General features: G+C 39.2%; 2 protein-coding genes across 2 annotated transcripts in view; one reads left to right on the plus strand and one right to left on the minus strand.

The window, feature by feature from the left end:
• Positions 1 to 9,339, minus strand: part of nckap5l (NCK-associated protein 5-like) — a 44,267-nt gene extending 34,928 nt beyond the window's left edge. Inside the window, exon 1 of the mRNA XM_072367817.1 lies at positions 9,028 to 9,339. The gene's annotated coding sequence lies outside the window, so the exon portion shown is untranslated. The remainder of the gene's footprint in view (positions 1 to 9,027) is intronic.
• Positions 1 to 9,346, plus strand: part of LOC140271521 (tubulin alpha-1C chain-like) — a 366,226-nt gene that overhangs the window by 228,460 nt on the left and 128,420 nt on the right. The gene's annotated exons all lie outside the window — the stretch shown is intronic.

The raw sequence follows: 9,346 nt of genomic DNA on the forward strand, positions 1-9,346 counted from the left end.
TGTATTCTACAAGTCGAGTGAAGGTCATAGAGGTGGAATGATTCTCTCTGAACCCGCACTGATGGTCGTATAAAATGTTATTCTCATTAAGTTATTTAGACAAATGATTATAAACTAGTTTTTCTAAAACTTTGTAGAAACATGGAAGGATGGATATTGGTCTATAATTAGAGAATATTGAGGGATCATCAGATTTGAAGAGATTGAACTGACCGGTTTCAAGGGAGAGATAAAAAAAAAACATGAAGGAGAGGTTTGATGATATATGGAAGGCTTCTTTTAAATATTGAGGATTTCAATTCATCATGACCTGGTGCAGATAGTTTAATTTTGTTTACAACGTCAATGAGGTCAATCTCAGTGTTGGGGCAAAATGCAAAAGAAGAAGGGGGGGGCTCTTAATCCCTGCAGTGGATAGCGGGGTCTGTGGTATCTTCTCTGCGAGTGAAGGACCAATAGAGACAAAGAAATTATTTAATTCATTAGCTATTTCGAGGGAATCTGATAGAGCTTTATTAACTCCTTTTTCAGTTTTTTTTATGAAGTTCATTGATAGTCCTCGATGTGTTTTTCATATTATTCTGAGATTCAGTAAATTTAAATTCATGGCAAAAGTCATTATCAATTTTTTATCAACACAGAGAGACTTTAAGGAGTCCTCAGAAAAATAAGAACAGGGTAAAGGACCTTGTTTAAAAACATTGCAATTAGCATCAGGGTCAGCATGTGAGAGGGGAAGAAGATACTTATCTTCGTGGGAGCAGCTAGTACTTATAGACAGGGGTCTAAGTCCAGTCCTGGGAAGTTCAGTTAAAAGAAAGTTGCGTATCGTCTGGATAACTGTGATAATTGATGTTAAAGTTCTGCAATATCTGACCCAAAGGGATCTACAAGTTAAATAGAAGAGGTCCAAGAAGTGACCCCTGGGGGACTCCACAAGGCATGGCCACTCGCTCAGATTCATAGCTGCCAATTGTAACAAAATAACTCCAGCCTTCTAAATAGGAACTGAACTAGTTAAGGACCACTCCAGAAAGTCCAACCCAGTTTTCCAGCCTGTGCAACAGGATTTTGTGATCTACAGTATCAAACGCAGCACTGAGATCCAACAGAACCAGGACTGAAACATAACCAGAATCAGTATTCAACCTGATGTCGTTTAACACTTTGACCAGAGCTGTTTCAGTGCTGTGATGTCGTCGGAAGCCTGATTGAAAGTAATTGAGACTTCCACTTTCATTCAGAAAGTCGTTGAGCTGGTTAAATACAACTTTCTCAATAATCTTGGATATAAAAGAGAGATAAGAGACAGGTCTGTAGTTGTTCATCATAGAAGCGCCTAGAGTTCTCTTCTTTAGGTGTGGCTTAATGGCAGCTGTCTTTAGTGACTTGGGAAAAATACCTGATGGCAGTGAGCTGCTAACTATTTGTAGGAGATCACTTTCTACTGAGGCAAAAACAGTTTTTAAAAAGTCGGACGGTATTATGCAAGTGCAAGTTTCTTCTAGGATTTTCAAATCAACAATATTAAATTGTGACATAACATCAGAGTTATTTGTAGGTTTTAGACACAGATTAGTTTTGTTGTTGGTCTGTGTGGCGTGAATGTTTTTGTCTAATTGTTTGATTATTTGGCTAATTCGTTGCATTTCTCAGTGGAGAGGAGGTCTGGGTTTGACTGTTTAGGAGGATTTGTGAGTTTTTCAACCATAGCAAACAGAGTTCAGGAATTGTTGACATTCTTATTAATTATTTCAGATAAATGCAGCTCTCTGGCCTTGCACAGCTCATTGTTATAACTATGCAGGCTTTGTTTATACAGCTCATAGTGAATCTGAAGCTTTGTTTTCCTCCACTTACATTCAGCTTTCCTGCATTCTCTTTTCAGGTTTTTGACTGTTATGGTGTTTCTCCATGGTGTTTTCTATTTGCTTGTGCTTTTGTTTCTTATTGGTGCAACAGCTTCCATTACATTCCAAATTTTTAAGTTGAAATGATCCAGCAGTCCGTCAACTGACTGTGTGCTCATTGTTGGTGACATAGCTATGGCCTCCCTAAACTGAGCACTTGTTTTCTCATTACTGTACCTCTTCTTACTTTTAAGTCAATCTTGCTCTCCAGTTAATTTCCCTTTTTCTCATCCACAGAAGTAGGAAGAAAAAACTATAAACTGAATAGGACACATTTGATATGACATGACTTATTTGTTTTAAATGAAATATTCTATCTGAACGGATGGATGTACATAGCAAAAAAAAAAATCTTAGTTCCAGTTAACATTCAGATGAGACCCTATGGGTAAGCTATATGTTATAATTAGGTTTTAAGTATCAATCTGCTTTACTTTCCATATTTGGAAGGTTTAACACCATCATAAAGGCACTCTCTGTTTTGATACAACTCTATTGTAAATCAGTGGATTGCATAATCACTTGAAATCTCTGCTTTCAGTGCTATGGCGTAGACAGGGTGTCCCGCCTTTTTGGTTTGTGTCAAATTGAGCGTTATCATCTTTGTTTGCATGAGAACAGATGATGTGGACAAGATAATGCAGATGCTAACTATGTTAAATGGACACTTTACACATAAATGTAAAGTGGCTCACCAGCTATATTGAGAAACAGAGGTGCCAGAAAGTGGCATGAAGGCCACTACTACATAAACCAATATAGAACCTGCTGCCAACATCACCACTCATAGTAACTTTGAGAATTAAGTAGTGTTAAGTAGAATTTTTATTGAGTGAGCTGCTTCACTTGCACAATGAGGGGATCAAAGACGTAATGAGATTACCTATCAGTGCTTTCAGAAAAGCTGTATGTCTGTACAATTCCTGTTGAATTGTACAGACATACACATGACAGTCAAGGCTTTTCCATTTTTAGGACATTTATTAGGCCTTAGAGCAAAACTTGGTTTACTATTCCTTCATAATTTTGATTATAAATCCTCCCATGCTTGTATACTGAGACATGGACAGTTGTTTAATTAAATGACCCAGCCTGTACATGTATGTGTACTGACTGATACAAGTAATGGTGAAGTTCCATGCTGTTATCGATCTTAACTGGTAAGACGAAGGAGAAACATTAAACCGTTCTACGAAACCATTTGAATTCTGCTTCTTTTGTTAAAATGCTGTAACTCAGGACCTTCTTTCACTGAAGAGGTTGTTGTAATCTGATAGCAAGAGACACTAGCAAGAAGCCACCATGTTTCTTTGCTGGTTTTCTGTCACTGGTTCAAGCTCACGTGTCCTCCACAATTGCACAGCAACAGAGGTGTTAACGTGTTATAATATGGACAAAAGCTTTGCAGAAATGAGCTGAAGTGCCTGGTGTGGATGTATGCAGTTTCTGTACGAGAACAATGATTTCAAATTAAGATGGCAGATTCAGAGACTTGCTATTAATAATTTAAGCTGTTTTGTACTGAAAAATTAGCTAAAACTCCTCTAATCCTATGTGCACGGCTGATAAACTGGAAATTCTAGATTTAATTCAACAATACTTAAACAGCACCTATCCAATAAACAGCCATCACGAGGCCTTTACAAAGAACCCAACAACTGAGTGATTGTCTTGAGGATGCACTGTTAGTTTTGCACAAAGGGGTTATAACAGGTTCTAAAAGCAATGGCTAACATCCTGTGTCACTCACAAACTGTAAATGTGATATTAGATTATTTTACTCAAAGTGTAAAAGACAGAGTTACATATTTTTTATCTTATTTTTGTCATTTGATTCTATTTAGCAACTCTAACCAAAATTCTAAAGTATAAAATTGTCTTGAAAAGACCTAAGAATAGCAGTTTTCAACCGCATGCTAACTGACTGAGCCTTTATTCTAACATCATATACATTTTTCCTAATTCCAAATAAATTTCTGCTGCCGCAGTAACTACCTCATTATCTCATTTTCACCCATATTAGGCTCAGGGAAGCCAGTTTACCCACAGAGCACTGGACAGATTAAGGTGTTTGCAAAGCAATGACAACAGACAAAAGAAGAATCACGTGTGGCATGACAATTGACTGGTCACATCTGGTCGCCAGCAGCATCAGATCAGAATCAGATGTTCTCATAATCCACATCCTTTTCCCAAAGTCTGGCCAAGAGAAAGACCCATTTATGGTTACTTACTCATATATAAATACATACACAGTACACATGTATAAAACGTAGGGTTATATATGGAGATCCTCCATGGCATTCACAAAGAACCGTAGGTATACAGTCCAAGGCGATGGGAGAGGCTTTGAAACAGGAAGCTTGTGAGAATTTGAAAACACTTACACAGCAGCAGTTCACTGAGCACTTTTTCAAAGAGATTTGGGATTAAGTAGGTGGTGGTGGGGTGCCTAAAGCTCCTAAATAGCATCTTATTTTAAGACAAATGAAAATAAACTACAGTGCTGCACAAAGAAACACTGTTCAAGACGGCATGAACAAAGACAAAACCTTCCACTGTAGGTGCTTTTCTTTATCTGCACTCTTAATCCAGCTATCACAATTCATAACTTTAAACTGCTTCTGCAAAATAAGTCAAAAAATCTGTGGCCATTCAATCCTTTTTGGTCAAACAGGACATAGTGTGGATACAGTTAGCTTTTGATTAAAGCTACATTCCAAGCGATATTTTCTCTGGCCAGACTGATAAATTGAATGTTTGTTACAGCTGTAGTGGTTAAAGAGGTGTTTTGCCAGCTTAAGTTGTCTGTATAACCTCAAATTCCTCTGTGGGGTGGATTTTGAAGTCCTCTACATTTGAATGGGGCTCTCTCACACACGCTCAGGATTCCTTCAATATACACAATCATGTGTATTTCACAGAAGACAGTGAGCTCAAGCACAAATTATCCTGAGGCTCAAGTTGAGGAGGTTCAAAAGGGAGGAAAAAAAAAACAAGTCTATGGGGAAACAATTCAGGCAAAGACGATTCCTTTGATGTGAGGATCTGCTCTGTGTGCGCGCGTGGGTGTGTGTGTGTGTGTGTAAACAGTTGTGATGAAGATGATGATGTCTTGCAGTTGGCTCTACCCCCTGCTGGGAGTCTGTTGTATCATATCACCTCTGTGGGCTAACTGAGGAATATTTCACTAAGCTAATGCAGATTCTAGAGATGTCTTTGGTGTATAACCATGGTAACTACAATACCTGCATGCACTGGGTGATAAAGGACTGAGCTGATAGCTGATAAGGAGGGGTCTCAGCCCAAGCTTGCCCTATCTTCGAAGCAGAGCCCTTTCTGCAGAGGGGAGGGGGAGTATAAGAGAGACAGGGTGACTGCGTTAAGGTCCGACCAGTCTGTTCTCCTACACTAGACTTAAATCTGAATAAATGATTGTCCTGTTGGCCTTTCCTCTCTATAAAAACAGCAAAATGCCTATAATGCACTAAAAAGTTGCCCATGAAATCAAAGCCATTGTGATGGGAAAAAAATGCTCTAAAGAGCTGAAATTAGCTGATTAACAGGTTCATCAACTGAGAAATAATCACCTTCTAAATTCTGATAATATAGAGAAATAGATGTGGAAAAGCATCTTTAAAAATTACATGAATAAACTTGCAACAAAATGACTGGTTTCCTTATCGTTTCAACCCCGCTTTGTCAACAGAGTCAGTCAGTCAACGGAACCAAGAGCCAAATTAAAACCAACTCCATGCTATGTTACCCCAACATTGGTAATAAAGCCTTCAGACTGTATGAAGCATCTGCACCGGCCGCCTGCTAGAAGATGTGGGACAAAAAGGCGTGCAGAACACCTGTGAACGATTACAGGAGAACCGAGAGCGCCAGCACTTATACTGCCCATTACACTTGAATAAGTCACTGGCTCGGCTTTTCATGATGTAATGAGGCACAGCTTGGAAACACTATCTCAAAACTTCAATCAAGCCCCAATGTAGGCACAAACACCATAAATGTTAGCTAGGGGGTGCATCTCAGAACCCCCAACCCCCACCTCAGGGGTCACACATCAGGATGAGATGTTAGCAGCTCTGCGTGGTCACTTCATTGAGCCACATTCCCTCATAAAGCATTTCTTAGTCTCTGCAGTGCTTCAAGCTACACGGTGCTCTTTTTTCTATCACACACATTCACACTAATGGACAGGGTTCAGTATCTTGTCCAACGACATGTGGAAGACGGAAATCGACTGAGCTATAACCCTATCCTTGTTACGTCTTTAACAAATTCACTGACATAGACTGTTTAGCTTTTAGTTTAATATTTGAACGACAGTTCTGAGTTTTGATGAGCATCTACTGACAGGGTTACTCATGGCTTTAGTTGCAATAACAAATGACAGAGCATCACTGTAAGTACAGTTTGATTTAAGCCAAACTAAGACAGAAAGCTTAGCAACTTGGGAAGTGATGTGTCAGCAAATAGTGGTGATCACAATCATTGATACCAAAAATCCCAAACAAAAACAAAAGGGAAAAAATAAACTTTAATTTATACATTTCTATAACAATTAATCAGACAATTCATTGCACATTCATTCCATGTGTTATTATTTACGAATGGTGAGTATAGATGCTGCATTTAGTTAAAAAAATAATTAAATAAACCCTGTCTGTGCTTGACAGCTAATGTCTGGGTGTCTGAAGTGACTACCAGTTTAAGGACTTAGACATGATACAACACTGTCTGGGTGGTGCCACATGGGTGGGAAATTCTGTCATTCAGTGACATCACAGCTGGAGCTCAAAGTAGTCACGAGATGGGAACTGTGACCAATGAGAATCAAACAGTGTAGTCTGAGGATAACTATGGTTTTCAACTCTAACCATGTATTCCTTAATGTCTAAACCCAACAATACACATCCGTGCCAACCCTAGCGGTCTAAATTTAACTCCTAAACCTAGCCATTAGTAGTTGGGAGAAAAACTCAAAAGTAAACAACCTTGTAAGTACAGGAGAAGTAAAAAAGTGAAAGGACTGTGTTAAATATTGCGCAGGATGAGATTTGATTCAGCAAATTCTCCTCTAATATGACATCACTGTCTTGGACAGGAATGGCAGCTGCTGATATCAACATCGTGTCGGGTCAAACAGGAGCAGAAATATCATCAGCTGTGCAGCGGGAGCTGATATTTTATGACATGTCATACAGAAAGAAAATATAGCTATTGTGCATTTTTTAACCTTTATTACGAAACTGCTATATATTTTTCATATGTACTATATGATATGTTGCGCAATAGCATTGAAATTAGGACATTGAAACTCTTGCTTTCCTATTAAAAGAAAATCCTACATCCAAAAATTCCTTTTTTCTTATGAAATCAAGAATAACATATGAAAGATTTTACATTGACTTGATAAGATTCCTTTCCAATGAAATACTTACAACAAACTGCAACACTGCTGTCAGGAGAATATGTAGATAATTGTTCCCCATCTCTGTGAACCTTTCCAGGAGGGTTGGAACAATCATTCAATTCTCATTTCTTCTCAACCCAATCTGGGTCCTTGTTTAGTAAATAATAAGTTAATGAAAACAGCATGAACGCATCCCTGACCTCAAACAAACAGGCCCAGATCATTATGTCGGGATGTTTTTCTCCAACAAGGAGTACCCTTAATAGCTACACAACTTTTGCATGTTTTAAATCTTTAATCACTGGCTAAGACAACATATTGGCATTACTGACGCGTGTGTTATAGTCAGAAAAATCCCTCATGAGATGGTAACAAACAGGGAACAATCCACTCCTCGTGACCGGGAACCATTCAGAAAATGTGAAGTCACATTTAGTGAAAAGCAGCATTGTTAAAGCACAACCCATTAACATGTGCTCACTGCTCCCAATAAGTTGTTGTGTTGTGGCTGATAAATAAATCCTTTCACCGAAGAATAGAAGGACCCTTTTAAAACTGAAACAGCAGAAATGTTCCCGGATTCCTACTTTTGGTAATCATGGAGTCATATCTTTCAATTTTGGAAAAAAAATGATAAAATGAGAATTCTCAAAAGAGAATTTATTATTAATTTCTGATATTTCATTGGTCAATTCTGCTCTTTATTCTATCGTCAAAGTGAAAGCTTTTGCTCTGTACTTTTGAGACTGTTCCATCTAGAAGGGTCTATAAGTCAGAGTAACTACTCACACTCTTTAACACTTAAAAGAAAAGGGTTATATGAAGATTAGCATGCAAGAGTGTCCACGTTCAAGGTTGTAAAATGGATAGTGACAGGTTTCCACACTGGCCATGTTCACCACTGTGAGCAAAAATAAATTAAAATAAATTTCTAATCACCCAGTAAAATAAACCCGTAAACAGACATCCATTCGCACAGTGATGCAGATCTACTGCTTCAAACTTCATACATTATTTCAGTGTGGCTCATTCTGCAGAGCAGCCCTGCTGCATTAACCCATTCACCAGCAGTTACTGAGGCCACCTGGATGTGAAGCAAACCCGGCTACAGACGGGATATCTTCACAGACGGTACTTAGAAGAAGAGATGCAGACAATTTCTATAAGATGCCTTTTATGGACGTATCGGTGCCTGGTGGGAAGAAAAAAAAGAAAAGAAAAAAAAGAGTCGCACCTACATGAGCCTGTCGGCACTTCCTTTCCATGTTCCATAGTCAGGTTTTCGAGGCTAAATCTACGACTGGATGTATTTCAATAACCGTACAAAACCACTGAACAAAACCAGCGTTGGCCTGGATGTGGAGGACTTAGTAAAATGTCGCCCCCCCCACCTCTTTGTCAAGGACGGGCCCTCCGAACCCAAACACTGCACCGCACTGAAATGGGTCCCCTTCAATAGGAGTGAAGCTGTGACGCCCTAACGTTTCTCTCGCTAACACAGATAACCTCACAGTAATCCCGGGTACTACCACACAGCAGCGGTACGCCAGCACTTAACGTGCACGTCCTTGCAGTTCAACATTTCACCGGTGATTTCACTACAAAAACCTAGTCTCAGTCGGCATTCTTGCAAATCTCGGCCAAGCGAGCATTAAGCATATTAAAGGCCATTTTCAGTGTCTCAGAACTCACCTTGTCCGTTTGGAGGCTGTCGCCACCGTACCATGCTTGATAAAAGTAAACAATTGTTGTTGTTTTTTCATGAACTTAAAACGTGTAGCTCGCGCTCCTCGCAGAGGTGTCCCCCATCTCCCGTCCTCCGCCCCGGCGCTGTTAGTGTTTGGGTTGGAGGAAAAGTGATGTCATTGCATGAAATCGCGTTACCCGCCCCAGTTTTTTTCCTCCTTTCTTTTCCTTCATAGGTGACCCAAAGCTGCGAAACATCACTTCACTTAAAACCTAAACCAAAAAGTTGTTATGACATGTATTATTGACGATTACAGGTTTTTTG

The sequence above is a fragment of the Leuresthes tenuis genome, unplaced genomic scaffold, assembly GCF_036924035.1.
Source record: "Leuresthes tenuis unplaced genomic scaffold, fLeuTen1.0.hap1 SCAF_16, whole genome shotgun sequence".
Lineage (NCBI taxonomy): Eukaryota > Metazoa > Chordata > Actinopteri > Atheriniformes > Atherinopsidae > Leuresthes > Leuresthes tenuis.